This window comes from Schistocerca gregaria, chromosome 7, assembly GCF_023897955.1.
Source record: "Schistocerca gregaria isolate iqSchGreg1 chromosome 7, iqSchGreg1.2, whole genome shotgun sequence".
In the NCBI taxonomy this organism is placed as follows: Eukaryota; Metazoa; Arthropoda; class Insecta; order Orthoptera; family Acrididae; genus Schistocerca; species Schistocerca gregaria.
Window position 1 is genome coordinate 162,266,436 of NC_064926.1, and position 18,063 is coordinate 162,284,498.

The following is an 18,063-nucleotide window of genomic DNA, read 5'->3' on the forward strand; positions in this document are numbered from 1 at the left end:
CGGAGTAAATACAAAAAAGAATCCAAGGGTCAGTGATGCTGATTAAAAACAGTCAGGCACAATTAAAAAACACGGCGGCAGTCTGGTTTCTGTTCGCAACACTTTAAAAAGGGGACGCACAACACTGAACACTCACGGAAAACACTGCACTATAGAGTACGATGGCATATGGGCAAGGGGATGCAGGCTCCGGACAGGCGAGGCGGGAAAAATCTGGGGAGGAGAGCAAACGCAAAGGAAAGGGGGGGGGAACCGGTGGAGGGAGAGGGCACAGAAGAAGGGGGTGAGCAGGGCGGACGCGAGAAAGGAGTGGAGAAGACATTGGAGGGGAAAGCAAAAGGACTCGGGGGGGGGGGAGCGGGAGGGGGAATGGAGTCAAAGGGTAGGTGGGGAAAAAATAGGATGGAAGGGAGAAGAGGGAACCCAGAAAAAGGACAGAGGGAAGGACAGGGAGGTGAGTATCATGGTTGATAGGAGGGATAAATGGAGGGAGAGAGGGCATCATCTGGGAGGGGGAGTTGTTGGAAGCTACCTCAGGAAAGGAGATGAAGGGTGTAAAGGTGGAGGGTAGGGGGGACACAATGGTGAAGGCACAGCAGTGGGCGGGGGTTGTAGAGGAGAGAAGCGACCAGGGGATGAGGAGGATCAAGTCTGCGAGAGGTGTATAGGTTGTGGATATATTCGAGGAAAAGGGGCAGAAGGGGAAAAGGAAGCAGGTCATAGAGGATCCGTATGGGGGACAGAAGGCATTTACAGAAGGCGAAGCAGAGTGCATGGCACACAAAGATCTGGAGGGACTTATAGAATTTGGGAGGTGGATATCCAGGTGGGACTGGCATAACAGAGGATGGGGCAGAATAAGGATTTGTAGGTGTGAAGGATGGTAGAGGTGTTCAACTCCCATGTCTGGCCAGAGAGCAGTTTAAGGAGATGGAGGCAGTGGTGGGCTTTGGATTGGATAGAGATGAGGGATCCAGGTAAGGTGGCAGTCAATGGTGAGGTAGGTTAGAGTGGGGGAGGGTAGAGGTGGACAGAACAGGCACAGATGGTAAGGGAAAAATCAAGGAGCTGGAAGGAGTGAGTGATATGACCTACGATGCTTGCCTGGGTCTTTAAAGGATTGATTTTTGAGAAGCCACTTGTTACACCATGTGGCAAAAAGCTCAAGGTGATTCTGGAGAAGGCGCTAGGACCATTGAAGTGTTGTAGTGATGACAATGCAGTCTCATTGTCATACTCCAGGAGGTGGACCAGAGTGGGGGTTGGGGCATATCTGCCATGTACAGGAGATAGAGGAGAGGGGGGAGGACAGAGCCCTGAGGCACACCAGTTCAGGGGTAAAAGGTGCGGGAATTGGCGTTGTGGATGGTAACATAGGGGACGCAGTAGGAGAGAAAGGAGGCAATCAGACAGACATAGTTGATAGGAAAGGAGTAGGTCTGGAGTTTAAACAGGAGACCGGGATGCCATATGTGGCCATAGGCTATTTCTAGGTCTAGGGAGAAAAAAATGGTGGAGCGACAGGAGTTAAGCTGAAGGGAGAGGAGATGAGTGAGGTGTAGGAGTTGGTCTTCAGCAGGGAAGTAAAGTCGAAAGCCACATTGGGTGTTCGGGAGGAGGTCGTGTTGGTGAAGATGGTGATGGATGTTTTTGGTAAGGATAGATTCCAAGAGCTTGCTGAACACCAAGGAGAGACATGTAGGGCGATAGGAAAAGGCATCAGGTGGAGGCTTGTTGGGTCTGGAGAACATCAGGATATGGGAGGTTTTCCACAGGTCGGGGCAGAAGCCAGTGGCAAGGATTACATCGTAGGGGGCGGCAAGGACTACAAGGAAGGAGGGAGGACAGTGTTTGAGATGGTGGTAGGTAACTCGGTCGTGGCCGGCAGTGGTGTTGCATTTAGTGTGGAGTGTGAGTTGGATGTCCTGTACGGTGATTGGAGTGTTAAGTTCTGATGGTGGTGCATGGCCCAAGTACTAGTAGTTAGGAGCAAGGGGAAGAGCAGAGGTATCCGTATGGGTGATGACATTGAGGAAGAGGGAATAATCAAATTGGGTAATGGAAAAGACAGGTAGAGGCAAAGTGATTGGCCTTACTGAGGTTGTCAGAAAGGGATGCTCATCAAAGAGGAGAAGGCACTGGATGGTAGGGCTGTTCCCAATAATGTGATGGAAAGCAGACCAATTCTTGGAAGAGTTTATTGGGAGCATGGCGTTGAGTTGTGTGTATGTCTGTCGCCAGGTACGGCGTTTCTTCACAGTAAGCATGTTGCGGATGTGTCATTGTAATTGCCAATGGCGGGTGAGTGTGTCCCAGTCACCAGCGTGGAGGAAGGAGCAGTAGAGGCGACAGGATTCATGAAGGAAAAGGGCAGCCTGTGGGCTCAGAGCTGGTAGAGATATGGGTGGCTACAGCATCAGACAAGGTCTATTGGAGAAAGGCAGCAGTTCGGGAGATGGTATTGGGAGACTGGATGGTAGGGTCGCGGCTTTCGACCTAGGTGTGCATAGAGTCCTGGTAGGCATCCCAATTGGTGCAGGAATAATCGTCGACAAGCTTGGGAGGAATGTCAGGGCGAGAAACAGGGCAGAGATGGCGACCATCAGAGATAGTGAGGAGCATGGGGGTATGGTCACTGCCAATTAGATCAAGGACTTCTGTGGCCAAGGAGATTGGGAGAGGCTAGGATTATGTCAGGAGTGGTGTTCAATCCGGTTTGGGTGTGTTGGGGGAGGGACACCAGGTCTCCCTGGAGAGCGGTGATATACCGATGCCACCCCTGGAGTTCAGAAGGACCACAGCTGCAGATATTGAGGTTTGCAGCAGTCACATAGGTGGAGAAGGTGTGGTCAATGTGGGCTATGAAATCGTACAGGTTGGGGTTGAGGGCGGATGTACATGGTGGCACATGTAATGTTAAGGGTGGGGAAGAAGAGGCTGAGGGTGAGATGTTCGGCAGGATACTTGAGGAGAGGTTGGGGACAAACAGGGAGGTGCTTGAGGTGGCTGATATCAACCCCACCAAGTGCCAGGAGGTATGGGTTATTGGTCCAGTGGAGGGTGTAAGGGGCTGTGGAGACAGAGATATGGGGTTGGAGGAAGGTTTCATGGTTTCATTTAGGATGAAGGCATCCACCTGGTGTCACTTGAGGGTGTGGACAAAGAGGACTATGTGGATGGGCAGCGAGTAGATATTGTGGTAAAGGATATTGTAATGTTGTCGCACCATGGGAGGGGAGATTTAGATAAGGATGGTGAGAGTAGGTGAAGGTGAATATGCAGTAATCTTCCCTTTGCCCATTCTGAATTTTTTAGTTCATTACGATGAACAAAAATATAAAGACAAAAATAATTGCCATGACTTTTGCAGTGATGCTCATAAATCATTTTAGATAAAAGTAATGATATACAGAAGAACGAGATTATAAAGATAATTAAATAACTCAAATTTGATAGAATAACTAAGGAAAGAAGCAGAATAGGATGACAACAAAAAACTAAAGCAAATAATCTGCGACATCTTTTGGTGTAACTGGCAGAATGTAGCATAGGAACTTAACCACCACAGGGCCTCATGTACCCTGAAACACGCTAATCCAATATAAGTATAATAAAAATGGTACCAATCACTTATCTTGTTAATCATATGTATTACATAAACATGAAAGAGAAAATCAAATGTGGGAGTAAAACGAAAAACGTAACAAATAGAGCAAATATGTGATGCACACTATACTAGGTAACAACAGGGCAAGATGTGTGTATGAACGGCGTTCAACTGTTAATCGCCGGCCGAGGTGGCCGTGCGGTTCTAGGCGCTACAGTCTGGAGCCGAGCGACTGCTACAGTCGCAGGTTCGAATCCTGCCTCGGGAATTGATGTGTGCAATGTCCTTAGGATAGTTAGGTTTAACTAGTTCCAAGTTCTAGGCGACTGATGACCACAGAAGCTAAGTCGCATAGTGCTCAGAGCCACTTGAACCACTTGAACCAACTGTTAATCACATCCTGTGGAGTGGACTCCCATAACTTCCAAATCAGAAGATTCTTCCGCCTGGGCTACTCTCAGGGCGACATAGACGTTTTACGAAGAGCGCACCGCTCCCGCCTGCTCTCCACTGCCGTCCATCCATCTGCTGTTTGCTGCTGTCATCCAACGCCCAGTGCTCGCTGCCCTGCGCTCGCCTCCACCCCACCGCCATCGCTGCCCGATGTTCACCACTGCCCGATGTTCACTGCCACCCAGTGCTCGGCACCCCCCCCCCCCCATATTTGTTCTCTGTTCCCACTGCTGGTAGACAACTCATTCCATCATGGACACCCCCAACTACCATCATCATTTACACTTCCCCTTCCTCTGCACCCACTGTTAACTCTAGGAGTGCCTCCTCTGGGCTTCCCTGTCTACTCACCTACACTCCACAGTCTCCTCTCCACCTCTGTATCCCCATCTGCACGCTGCTCCTGTGCCTGCTTCTGCTCCTCCTCCTCCTCCTCCTCCCCCCACTACTCCTGCTCCTGCCACCCTCCCACCACTAGCACTTGTCGAGAAGACTTTCCCCCAATCACCGTGCTATGACCGCTCCTGCTTTCGTGCCAGAATCACTGCGTACTACACCACAGTTGCCACCACAGAGTGCACAACCACCATTCAAAGTGCCTCTGCCTCACATGAGGGGCGTGCCTTCCACCACCTCTAATCAGTCCCTCACCCCTCCTTCCAGGCCACCCTCACCAATAAACCTCCCAAACGCCTAAGTGGCGACCTCGCCTCTACCCCCTCCTCTAGAAAACCATCAGTTGCCCCTTTTCCTTCTGATCCCCCCATACACCACCCTTCCTCCCACATCCCCAGCCTCCACCCTGTATACCTTCGTCCTTGCCAGCTCTGATCCTAAATTCCTTGGTGACTGCACCCCCATCCTCGAAATTTGTAAATACAACCCCAGTGCTCCCATTGCCCAACTTGTAACTTTTTCCCCACAGAGACGCTGTCCTCATCAAATCCCCCTCTCCCTCTTACCACCCTGATCTCCTCCAGAAACTCCCCTGAGTCACCTTTGGCCAACATGCATCCCTCACCCCTTTCCTCACCTCCACCTCTCCTCATCAGTCCCAACTACCTTGTGTCCTCCAATCCTCGCCGCTGTGATCACAAAGCTCAGCCCTGTGGTCATGGAGGAATGGTGCTGATGGAACTGAATGCTCATCCCCACCCTAGAATTCCGTTTGGCCCATCATATCTACAAGAACTCCGGCCCTACCTTCCTCATGCATGTATTTAAATAGCCCCCACTGTAAAGCATCCCATTTCCTCAAACAGTGTCCTAGTATTGCCTCTCCTCCTTCCTGCAACAGCTGCAACAAACCCTACCCCACTTACACCTCCAAATGCAAAGCCAAACCCCCTCCCACTCACCCTGTCCCCATTCGCCTCATCAACCAGCCCATCCACCCCAACAATCCTCTCCCCCCTCCCCCTATGTCTGAGGACATCATCCATTTCCTGACCCTCCTCCTAAAGAATATCCAACCCTTCCAACACCCCCACAAATTCCCTCCCTTGCTGCCCACTCTGTTTTCTATTTGAATACCTACACCACCTACTCTAAAAAACAAGCCCACTTTACTTTCACCCACCAAGATACCCTCGCTTAATCTCCTCTCTTCTCCTACATCTGCACCCTCCCCCATCCCACCTCCTGGAGCATCAACACTAAACATTGGCTCTGTCCTTGCCAACAAATAGCTCTTCACACATGTCCCAGCACCAGGTCAACTCCTTCTTCCTAAATGAAACCTTCCTCCAACCTCACCATGTTGTCTGCACCTCTACCCAGCTCCTTCTCCATGCTGACAACACCCTTCCCCTCACATAAGGTAGGGTCGCTGTTGGCCTCCTCAAGCATATCCCTGTTGGGCCACAACTCCTACTCAATGACTCAACTGAACACCTTCTCCTCAGCATCTTTTTCCGTCCCTGACCGTCACCTGTGGCACTATCTATGTCTGTTCCACAGCTCCTCTCCCCTATGACTTCATTTCCCATGTTGACTGTATCTTCTCCACCTATGTCATTGCCACTGACTTTAACATCCACAGCTGTGACCCTGCCACCCTCCAGTGGTGGCATCAGTTTCTTTCCACCCTCCACAGTGGTCTCGTTCTTCTCCCACAGCACAACTGTCCTGAAAGGAACTCCACCTCAGATGTCGTACTCACTTCCCCCAACCTCCTTGGTCGTAGCGCCGCAGACATCCTCGACCCCATTAGTAGTGACCACCTCCCCATCCTTCTCACCATCTACTCCACCCATCAGCTGCCTCCTGATCGCCACCCTGCTGCCCCTCCAAAGTCCGTCTATGATTAACGCCGTGCCAACTGGGATACCTATCGGGAATCCATTGCCTCACAGGTCGAAAACCACCACCTTATCTTTCACCATCCCGCTGATGTCACCCATGCCTCTTCCTTCCTCCAGCACACCATTACTGACGTTGTATAGGCCCATGTTCCTACCAAACTCATCCACCCTCACTGACATACGCTTCCTCCACAGGCTGTCCTTCTTCTCCATGAATCCCACAGGCTCTACCACTCCTTCCTATGTACAAATAACCAGGATACACTCCTCCACCACCGACAATTACAATAACGCTTCCGAACCATCTCACAGCAAAGAAACGCCAGAACATGCACCAGACAAGTACACGCCTCAAATCCGCCCTCCCTGTCAACTCCCCCAAGTACTAGTCTGCTTTCCACTGCCTTACTGGTAGTCATCTCACTCAACGTTACCCTCTTCTCCATGACAACCGCCCCTTCCCTGATAACCTCAGTAAGGCCAACCATTTCGCTTCCCACCTCTCTGAGGTCTTCTCCATTCGAGACAATCCCCATTTTCATTACTCTCTCTTCCCTACCTTCCTTGAATGCACTGATACCTCTGCCCCACCACTCGCCCCTAGTTTCTGGCACTTGGATCACTTACCCCCTTCAGACATAATTACTCCCACCACTGCACACGACATCAAACTAATCCTCGACTCCAAATGCAACACCTCCCCTGCTCACGATAATGTCACCTACTGGCACCTCAAGGAATCCCCTCTCTCCTTCCTGGCTACCCATGCTACCCTGTACAACGTCCTCCTCTCCACTGGCTTTTACCCTGACCTGTGGAAGACTTCCCTTGTCCTGCTGTTCCCTAAACCCAACAAACCCTCCACTAACACCTCATCCTATCGTCCCATCTGCCTCACCTCAGTAAAGTCTTAGAGTCCATACTCTCCCTCTGTATTCATCACCACCTTAACCAGCACCACCTCCTTTCCCTTACCCAGTGCGGCTTCCAGCCCTCATCAGCTGACGACCAGCTCCCTAACCTTACCAATCTTCTTACTCTACAACTTAACTTCTGTCCTTTCCCCTCTTCTCTATCTCCTGTTCACTTCCTCCAATCTCCTGATGACACTGTCTTCCTGGCCCTTTATCCTACCCTTCAAACGCACCTTGACCAATTCACTGCCTGGTGCAACCAGTAGTTCCTTCACACCAACCCTTCCAAGATCCAGGCAAGCGTCGTAGGTTGTACAACCCACTCATTCAGGCTCCACGATTTTTACCTCACCATTTATGGTTGTCCTATCCACCTCACTGCTTCCCTCAAATACCTTGGCCTCACCTTTGACCGTTACCTCACCTTGACTCCCCATCTCCTTATAATCAAACACAAAGCCCACAATAGACTCCACCTCCTAAAACTCCTGTCTCACAGGACAGGGGGACTGCATCCTTCCACTGTCCTTCACACCAACAAATCCTTGAACTGCCTTATCCTTTGTTATGCCAGCATTGCTTGGATTTCCGCCCCTCCCAGATTCTATAAAGCGCTCCAAATCCTAGAATCACCATGCACTCTCTCTCGCCTTCCGTAACTGCCTTCTGTCCCCCATGCAAATCCTCTGTGACCTTACCCCTTCTTCTTTTTCTCAAACACACCCCCTCATCAAGTACATCATCCAGTGACTCGTGCCCCCCACCCCACCTCCTGGTGTCTTGTATCCTCTCTACTGCAAGCCGGTTACTGTGAATTTACCGTTGTATACCACCCTCTCTCCATCTGCACACCCTCCACCTCTTTTCCCAACACAACTTCCAGCACCTACCTCTCCCAGATATGATCTTCGTCCCGATCTCTACCCCTCCCACGATCTCTAACCCTACCTTCCCCTCCTACCCTTCAGGGCCCCCTCTCCCCTCCTCCTCCCTTCCACTGAGTGGTTTTCCTCCCTCCTACACACCCCTCCCTTTCTTATGCCCCCTTCTGTGTCTCTGCGTCTCCTGCCGCTTGGTGCGATCCTGACTTCCCTTTTTTCTCTTCCTCTCACCCCCTCCAGCTCCCCTCTTCTACTGTATCTTCCTTCCCCCTCTTTATCCCTCCCCTCAGGCCCTCTCTCCCTCGGCAGGTCTCTTTTTTTTAAGTTTTTTAACTTGTGTGTGTCTCCAGTGCCTTGTAAGTGCTCCATGGCTCGCCAACTGTGTTTTTTTAATTTTATGTCGACTTTTTTAAAATGTGCTACAATGATCGCCCCCATGTCAGTGTATATTTTAAACCCCATTGTCTCCATTTATTATTATGTTTCCATTTCTCCGCCTTTCTCATGCATAGTTTCCTCTTTTTACTTCAACGTAATACCACTCGGCTGGAGGGAGGTGGATTGACCCACTGCCAGCCTTCCCCTGCGCATATGGGTCAGGTAATGAAATCACAATAAAGCAAAATAAACGGTTAATGTGTTAAGCAACTCATCCATAAAACCGCCAAAACAAGCCAGGGCATAATTTCGTTATCAATGAAGATATAACACTTTTTTTCCAGGAAACCACTGGTCCAAATAATAAGAATTTTCAACAACTTTCTTCAAAAGAGATACTTCCCCGAGGCATGAAAGACGGCGAAGTCGGTGTCAAAACCAGGGAAGGATCTCTCCCTCCCGAACAAATACCGCCTGGTCAGTCTCCTACAAACGCTGGGGAAGCTCCTCGAACGGGTATTACTCAAAAGACTGCAAGACACTATGGTAAAAGACAATGTGATTAGACCGGAACAGTTCTGATTCCAAAGTTAACTATCCGACGAAATTTTACTCCTCACAATTATCGAAACCTTACAAGACAACTTTAATAAACGATACTAGACAATTTGAGTGTTCATGAACCACGACGAAGCTTACAATAAAGTATGGCGCCAAACTCTAATTGTGAAGCTGGAGCAAAACATCATCATAAACGACTGTTACGTAAAACTACCCGATAACTTCCTTCAAGACATGAAATTTTATGTGCGCATCGATGACAAAAACCCTACCGAGAAACGAATCCAATATCCCACGGGGATCTGTAATGTCGCCAACACTTTTCATTGTTTATATAAACGTCATACCTGCAGTTCCACATTTGTCAAATAGCTTCCATGCTGAGGATACACTGACTTTAACAAGAGACAGAAAATGAGATCAAAGGATTGCGAGACTGCACAACCGAACAAGACTAACATCAACCTGGATAAACAGTGGTCAATATTTTACAAGACGCCGACCAATCGTCCGTACGAGGCTACACATAGCAAGCAACCCTATTCCTTGGCCGCCTGGGCGCTTACCTGGATACAGAACTATTCTTCACGCATCACGTCACAGAAAAGAAGCAAACCAGACTAAGAATGCTGAGACCTCTCATTCCCTTCTTGTGAATTTTGCCACGGAGATGAGACCACACCGAGTCACTGTGGAGTACACACTTCTCTGTGGAGCGACTTCCTGGGCCTCAACGTGCGACACCAATTTTAAGAAGCTCCGAGTCATACGAAACAAATGTCACCGATGGACCCTCAGAGCACCATGTGGGATAAGAACAACGGAACTCCACGATACACTCAACAAAAGATACCTACGAAAAAAAGTGCGGGAGAAGGCCGAAAAACTGTTTGACAAGATCGACTCACTACGTCATACTGCTCATCAATTAGTGACAGGAGGCACAATCGTTCCCCAACGATGGCACAAATACAAAGTGCTACGATCCATCCTGGTAGACAATAGAGTTGCACCTGCAGGACACGAAATAAATTTCAAGGACAAACAGTAGTAAAAAAAAAAATTACATAAAAAATAAAAGCACGGCCACCATATACGAAAAGGTGAAAGGGCCGTTTGTATTCCTAGCACCTGTAAATAAAGATCAATAAATAAAGTCTGACTTCTCACCACTACCTAACGCACAGGCAGCAAAATCGCCAAAGGTGATAAGGCTCCACCACAACCACACATACATTTAAAAAATCGTTTATGTTAAATAAAGTAAAGTAGGCAATGGGCACCTTAGCTGTTGGCTTCAAAAATTTTAAGTTCTCCCAACAAACCGAGAGCACGACCCTTTTGCGCTCAGTGAAGAACAAGCATACATTTTTCAATACTCACTAAAACATAGCCAATTTCCGCTAAGTGTAACCCAAAGGCAATTTTGTTACTTGGCCGTAAATGCTCCTTAAACCGTACATTAAAAGTGCAGCCGGTCTGCAAGATATAATACTAACCATAATTATTACACTCGATCCTTAATTTCCCATGATTCGCTGCAGATCTGAAGCCGATCATTGCTGACTGAAACTGGTAATCTAAAGACAAAAGAAATTTGGGATCATTGGCGCAAATAAAATAAATTAATTTTTTGTACTTCATCAGTCTTTCCAATACTAACTGAGAAGTCAGAAACGCATTTTTAGTTGCTTTTCCTTTTTCAGAACCAAACTGATCTCCGTCCAGAGCTACGTCGAGCTTCTTTCACATCTTCTGTACATTATTATGTCCATCACTTTACAGTCATGACATCTCACACAAATCATCCAATAGTTTTCGCATTTATATGCCTGTGCCTTCTTCGATATTGTGATGCCAACGCTTTTCTGAGAATCTAAAGATAAGTCTCTAGTTTCATAGATTTAGACAACATTCCAAGTAATGTGCTCCGTTTTAGACAACATCCCAAATAGTGTGATAACTCCTGTGCCTCAGAAAGTTTTAGGGAGCCCCGTAGGTATGTCACAGACTTCTGTGGAATTGCTTGAGCTGAGATCATTCACAGTTCTGCCAGACTTTGACTACATAACTAGATAAACGGTTTCTTCACACTTTGAGAAAGTTTCTACATGATAAAGGCCTTCGATAAACATTTTTGATCTGTCCGCGCTATTCTTACACTTAACTGTAGTCCTCTTTCTTTCCTTGGGAGCTTAAACGTCCCTTTTTATAGCTCTGAAGGTGTATATAATCTTCCACACGTCTCCTCGTTTTTCCTGCAATTAGATCATTCTCAGTTTCTTTACAAGTCACACTCTTGTACTTCTGATTTAGTCTCTTCAGACTTCCTCTACAAAATTATGCGTTCACCACACCTGTGGTGTGCTGTCGTGTCTTAATTATTTCCGGCTTCATTACATTCGACTTCTCTTCTACTGAATTACTAGTGGCTATTTTATTTATGCCGTTGTTACAGCTTCATAGAATTCCCACTTCCCCTGCCTCTTTACTCAATTTCAGTGATACAATTCATTTTGTACTTCTTTCTCTGTTTCTTCCTGCATTTCTACCTCCCATATATCATTACTAGAAACTTCTTTCAATCCAGCAATACACTTCTTCATCCATATCTAATTATGACGCAATTCAGCTGACATTTCTGTTATGCTGTAAGTAGGAGTCTTGTTCGGCTGCGACGAATTGATATTATGGTGAACGGCATATAACGACTGTGAGTATCGGCCGTTCCGTGCTACGAACGCATCTCTGTGTCTTAGCGAACCAATGATATTGTTTTAGATTGTGAAGGAAATGGAGAGATCGGACGTGTGAGAGGAGGAGATATTGTGTTGTGAGACGCCATTATGGTACATAGTACATGTTCAAATAGTTTTCGGCACAAAATAAAATCCGATAACTAACATCAAGTATTCAAAGTGTATATATTTCCATGCCGAAATAAGTTAATTATCGCGGTACAGATATTACGAGAAGTAGATCGCTCAAAGGTGAAGTTTGGAAAGATAGTGCTAACCGGCATTTTCTTCGGTCAGTATTCGTCGAGTGATTACCTCCGAATTAATAAACTTCATATTTCAAAATTGTTGGACCTATCCTCCAGACTCATCAAACAGCGTAGCACACAGATGTGCCGAACGATCTGCATAGCGAGTACAGGTTTTAGAGATTTCAGGTGGAGCAGATAACGACGAGGAATTTCCGTGAAATCGCCGCTGCGGAATACATCTCTTGCTTTCCTGTGGTATTTAAAATGAAATATTTATATATTCAGTTTTTCAGGAGAGATAAGATAAAAGGAAACAAAGGACTAAGGTAAACCAAATAAAACCAATAACTAAACCTATAATTAAAATAAAAGCGGTACAAAGAAATTATTAATATTAATAAATGAATAAATAAAAGCAAAAGCACTCCGTCTACATGCCACAAGTGGCCCATCGGGACCATCCGACCGCCGTGTCATCCTCAGTGGAAAATACGGATAGGAGGGGCGTGTGGTCGGCACACTGCTCTCCCGGTCGTTATGATGGTTTTCTTTGACCGGAGCCGCTACAATTCGATCGAGTAGCTCCTCAATTGGCATCACGAGGCTGAGTGCAATCCGAAAAATGGCAACAGCGCATGGCGGCCTGGTTGATCACCCATCCAAGTGCCAGCCACACCCGACAGCGCTTAACTTCTGTGATCTCACGAGAACCGGTGTTCCACTGTGGCAAGGCCGTTGCCTAATAAATAAATAAACAATATTTTCATTAACTAATTAATAATAATAATAATATATTATAAATGCCCCATTCTTTTGCCTATAAAACCATATTTTTCAGCATAATCTCCGTTCAGTAATATTATCTTGGAACTCTTCCATTTGGTCCGTGCTTGCGTAGAAAAACAGTAATATCAGAAACCAAGGCGGACTCAATTTCCGATAATACTGATACTCTCCGTTCAATGCGACAGCCTTGCGTCATTTTATTGGGAGAGCCTGCATGCCCACATGGTACTACTCTGCTGGTTGACACATTGGAGCCAACTTCTTGCTGCATAAACAACCTCCTTATCATCCAAATACTGTTTCCTACGAAGTTCATTCTTCACTGGACCAAACAAATGGAAGACGGAAGGTACGAGATCTGGGGTGTAGGGTGGATGAGGTAGAACATTGCAATGTAGTTTTCTGAACTCCTCTCGCGAGCGCAGACTTTTGTGAGGCCTTGCGTTGTCACAGAGAAAGAGAAGTTCGTTTGCGTTTTGTGGCGACGATCACGCTGAAGTCGTTTCTTCAGTTTCCTGAGGGTAGCTCGATACACTTCAGAGGTGAACGTTGCACCATGAGGGATGACATTAAACCCAATAAACCCCTTCAGAGTCCCATAAGACTTTGGTCAAAAATTTATAAGCTTATAATGCGGCTCTGAACGTTTTCTTCGGAAGAGACATGGTTTGGCGACACTCCATGGGTTACTCTTTTGATTCCGGTTCGAAATGATGAACCCATATTTCATACCCTGTGACAACGTTGGAAAAAAGTTGTGACGATCATCCCCTTAAAGTGCAAGCAGTTGGTTTTTAGTTGTTTTTTATGGTCTTCTGTTTGGCGGCAAGGAACCCTGAGGGCACACATCTTTGAGTAGACCAATTGGTAGACCAGTGTGTCAGAACTACCAACAGAGACTTCCGGTTGACCAGCGAGGTGTCTGATTCTGGCCTGTCGATCACTACGAATGAGAGTGTCCGCACGTTCCTAAACTGCAGGAGTCACAGCTGCGCGCAGCCGACTGGCATGCGGGATATCGGGTAGGTTTGCGCGACGTTATTGCGTCGGTGACGGACGCCACGGCCAACGATTCGCCGTGCTTTTGTTCACAGCTAGGTCTCAGTAGACATTCTACGAGCACCTATGAATATCTGCGATGCTCTGGTTTCCCAGAAAAAGAAAGTCGACGGCAGCTCTGTGCTTGGAATGCACCTACATTACATACGCCATTTTGAAAGCTACGTATAGCGTTGCCGTTAGTCGGAACTTCGTGAAACTACAAGGGCTGAAGCGGGAATATTTCCCGATGTCCCACAATAAATCCCACATTTTTTCAACATAAATTAGCCGAGAAAAAACTGAACGTTCCACGTATGTAAGGAGATAATGCACAATGGGTTTCTCACTTACATATCCCATTTGAATGTTAGTTGCTTGTGACAAGATCGTGTCATGTCTCGTGCAGGAACGAGGAATGTTTGCGACTACATGTTGGAATCCGCAAACGGCAGGATCCTGGCCTACCGAGAATGCAGTTTGTCGTTTTGCTTTATTGATGCTCACGGTGGTTGGGCCCACAAGAGTGCCACGTGAATGTTGAATTAATGGGTTCTGCTTCATGTAGGATCTCAATAGCGTCACGTGAGTAGCGCCCGAGAGGACAGATATATCATTCAATCGACCGTTCAGAATCAGACAGCTACGTCTCGTACATTGAGTGAGGATAGGGGCTTGTTTGCCGAAATAAAAGTATCCAAACGGACAGAACGATGACGTCTGAAGTAGCACATCGATCAGTCTTCTAGCTCCCCTTGACTTGACAGCAGAGAGAGATAAGTCGGCAATGTTGTGTCTAAAGACAACGCTGGACAAAGAGTGGCACCATGTCAACCTTTCGCAAGGGTTTGTATCTGCTGACAGCACATATCAGATATAAATACAGTATTTAACAATCATTTTCTGAGCATTGCTGGTGAATTAAATAAAAATTTAGTTTCTACAGGGAATGATATAGCTCTCTTGGAAAATGCCTTTCCGAGACTGATGTCTGCAATACGTCTCTGTGATACAGACAACAGGCAGACTGAGTCAATAATTAAATCACTAAAGACTAAGGACTCTCATGGTTATAATGGAGTGCCTAGTAGAATATTAAGGAACTGTGCTGCACATGTTAGCCTGTATTTAGCCATATTAGTAATTTTTCCTTTAGGAATGGTCAGTTTCCTGAACGATTAAAGTACTCAGTAGTAAAGCCGCTATATAAAAGGGATAATGCAGATAATTTTAGACCTATTTGTAAGAGGTCAGTGTTTGCTAAAGTTAATGAAAAGGCTTTGTATGTAAGGATAACTGATCATTTTCTATCACATGATTTGCTCTCAAATGTACAGTTCGGCTTTAGAAGTCGTTTAACAACTGAAAATGCTATATCCTCTTTGCTATGTGAGGTACTGGATGTGTTAAACAAAATGTTTCGAACACTAGGCATTTTTTTTAGTTTAACGAAGGCATTTTATTGTGTTGATCACAAAATATTGCTCCAGAAGTTGGACCTTTACAGAATTCGGGAAGTAGCTCACAATTGGTTTACCTCTTACTCTAGCAACAGACACCAAAAGGTTATTATTCAGAATGTTGAGAATGGCTGCGATGTGGCATCTTCGTGGAGCACAGTCTAGTGGGGGTGCCCCAGGGATCAGTGTTGGAGACACTCCTGTTCCTTATCTATGTAAATGATATGCTTTCTAGTATTATGGGTAACTCTAAAATATTTATGTTTGCTGATAACACTAGCTTGGTAGTTAAGGATGGGTGCAACATTAGCTCGGTTTAAAACAGTGCAGTTCATGACCTAAGTTCATGGCTTGTAGAAAATAAACTAATGCTAAATCACAGTAAGATTTAGTTTTTACAGTTTCTAGCAGACAATTCAACAAAACCTGATATTTTAATTTCACACAATGGGCATGTTGTTGTTGTTGTGGTCTTCAGTCCTGACACTGGCTTGATGCATCTCTCTATGCTACTCTATCCTGTGCAAGCTTCTTCATCTCCCAGTATGTACTGTAGCCTAAATCCTTCTGAATCTGCTTAGTGTATTCATCTCTCGGTCTTCCTCTACGATTTTTACCCCCCACACTGCCCTCCAATACTAAATTGGTGATCCCTCGATGCCTCAAAACTTGCCCTACCAACCGATCCCTTCTTCTAATCAAGTTGTGCCACAAATTTCTCTTCTCCCCAACCCTATTCAGTACCTCCTCAGTAGTTATGTGATCTACCCATCTAATCTTCAGCATTCTTCTGTAGCACCACAATTCCAAAGCTTCTATTCACTTCTTGTCTAAACTATTTATCGTCCATGTTTCATTTCCATACATGACTACACTCCATAAAAATACTTTCAGAAAAGACTTCCTGACACTTAAATCTATACTCTTTTACTACTTTAAGTGTCTCATTTCCTAATCTAATTCACTCAGTATCACCCGACGTAATTCGACTACTTTCTATTATCCTCGTTTTGCTTTTGTTTATGTTCATCTTATATCCTCCTTTCAAGACACTGTCCATTCCGTTCAACTGCTCTTCCAAGTCGTTTGAGGTCTGTGACAGAATTACAATGTCATCGGCGAACCTCAAAGTTTTTATTTCTTCTCCATGGATTTTAATACCTAATCCGAATTTTTCTTTTGTTTCCTTTACTGCTTGCTCAATATACAGATTGAATAACATCTGGGAGAGGCTACAACCCTGTCTTACTTCCTTCCCGACCACTGCTTCCCTTTCATGTCCCTCGACTCTTATAACTGCCATCTGGTTTCTGTACCAATTGTAAATAGCCTTTCGCTCCCTGTATTTTACCCCTGCCACCTTTAGAATTTGAAAGAGAATATTCCTGTTAACATTGTCAAAAGCTTTCTCTAAGTCTACAAATGCTAGAAACGTAGGTTTGCTTTTCCTTAATCTTTCTTCTAAGATAAGTCGTAGGGGCAGTATTGCCTCACGTGTTCCAGTGTTTCTACGGAATCCAAACTGATCTTCCCCAAGGTGGGCTTCTACTAGTTTTTCCATTCGTCTGTAAAGAATTCGAGTTAGTATTTTGCAGCTGTGGCTTATTCAACTGACTGTTCGGTAATTTTCACATCTGTCAACACCTGCTTTCTTTGGGATTGGAATTATTATATTCTTCTTGAAGTCTGAGGGTATTTCGCCTGTCTCATACATTTTGCTCACCAGATGGTAGAGTTTTGTCTGGACTGCCTCTCCCAAGGCTGTCAGTAGTTCTAATGGAATGTTGTCTACTCCAGAGGCCTTGTTTCGACTCAGGTCTTTCAGTGCTCTATTAAACTCTTCACGCAGTATCATATCTCCCATTTCATCTTCATCTACATCCTGTTCCATTCCTATAACATTGCCCTCAAGTACATCGCCCTTGTATAGACCCTCTATATACTCCTTCCACCTTTCTGCTTTCCCTTCTTTGCTTAGAACTGGGTTTCCATCTGAGCTTTTGATATTCATACAAGTGGTTCTCTTTTCTCCAAAGGTCCCTTTAATTTTCCTGTAGGCAGTATCTATCTTAACCCTAGTGAGATAAGCCTCTACATCCTTACATTTGTCCTCTAGCCATGCCTGCTTAGCCATTTCGCACTTCCTGTCGATCTCATTTTTGAGACGTTTGTATTCCTTTTTGCCTGCTTCATTTAGTGCATTTTTATATTTTCTCCTTTTCTCAATTAAATTCAATATTTCTTCTGCCACCCAAGGATTTCTACTAGCTCTCTTCTTTTTACTTACTTGATGCTCTGCTGCCTTCACTACTTAATCCCTCAAAGCTACCCATTCTTCTTCTACAGTATTTCTTTCCCCGATTCTTGTCAATTGTTCCCTCATGCTCTCCCTGAAACTCTGTACAACCTCTGGTTTAGTCAGTTTATCCAGGTTCCATCTACTTAAATTCCCACCTTTTCGCAGCTTCTTCAGTTTTAATCTAGAGTTTATAACCAATAGATTGTGGTCAGACTTCACATCTGCCCCTGGAAATGTCTTACAATTTAAAACCTGGTTCCTAAATCTCTATCTTACCATTATATAATCTATCTTATACCTTTTAGTATCTCCAGGGTTCTTCCATGTATACAACCTTCTTTCATGTTTCTTGAACCAACTGTTAGCTATGATTAAGTTATGCTGTGCGCAAAAT